Source organism: Cyclopterus lumpus, chromosome 23, assembly GCF_009769545.1.
Source record: "Cyclopterus lumpus isolate fCycLum1 chromosome 23, fCycLum1.pri, whole genome shotgun sequence".
Classification (NCBI taxonomy): domain Eukaryota; kingdom Metazoa; phylum Chordata; class Actinopteri; order Perciformes; family Cyclopteridae; genus Cyclopterus; species Cyclopterus lumpus.
This window is the reverse complement of record NC_046988.1, coordinates 14,846,865-14,847,070: the sequence shown is the minus strand read 5'-3', so window position 1 is coordinate 14,847,070 and position 206 is coordinate 14,846,865.

The window sequence follows — 206 nt, the reverse complement described above, 5'->3', positions numbered from 1 at the left end:
TCTGTTTCGCAACGTCAGACGACATGAGGTGTTTTAGTTGTGGGAGGGAGGGACACCAGAGCAGGGCCTGTCCTCAGAAGACATCTGGTGGACAGGACGGCGCCGAGGGAACCCGACCGAGAGAGACACCGGGGAGGACGGAGGGGACAAGGAGGGAGGCCGGGAGGAGGCGGGTGGGGTGCAGGAGGGGAGCACAGAGGGGGGAT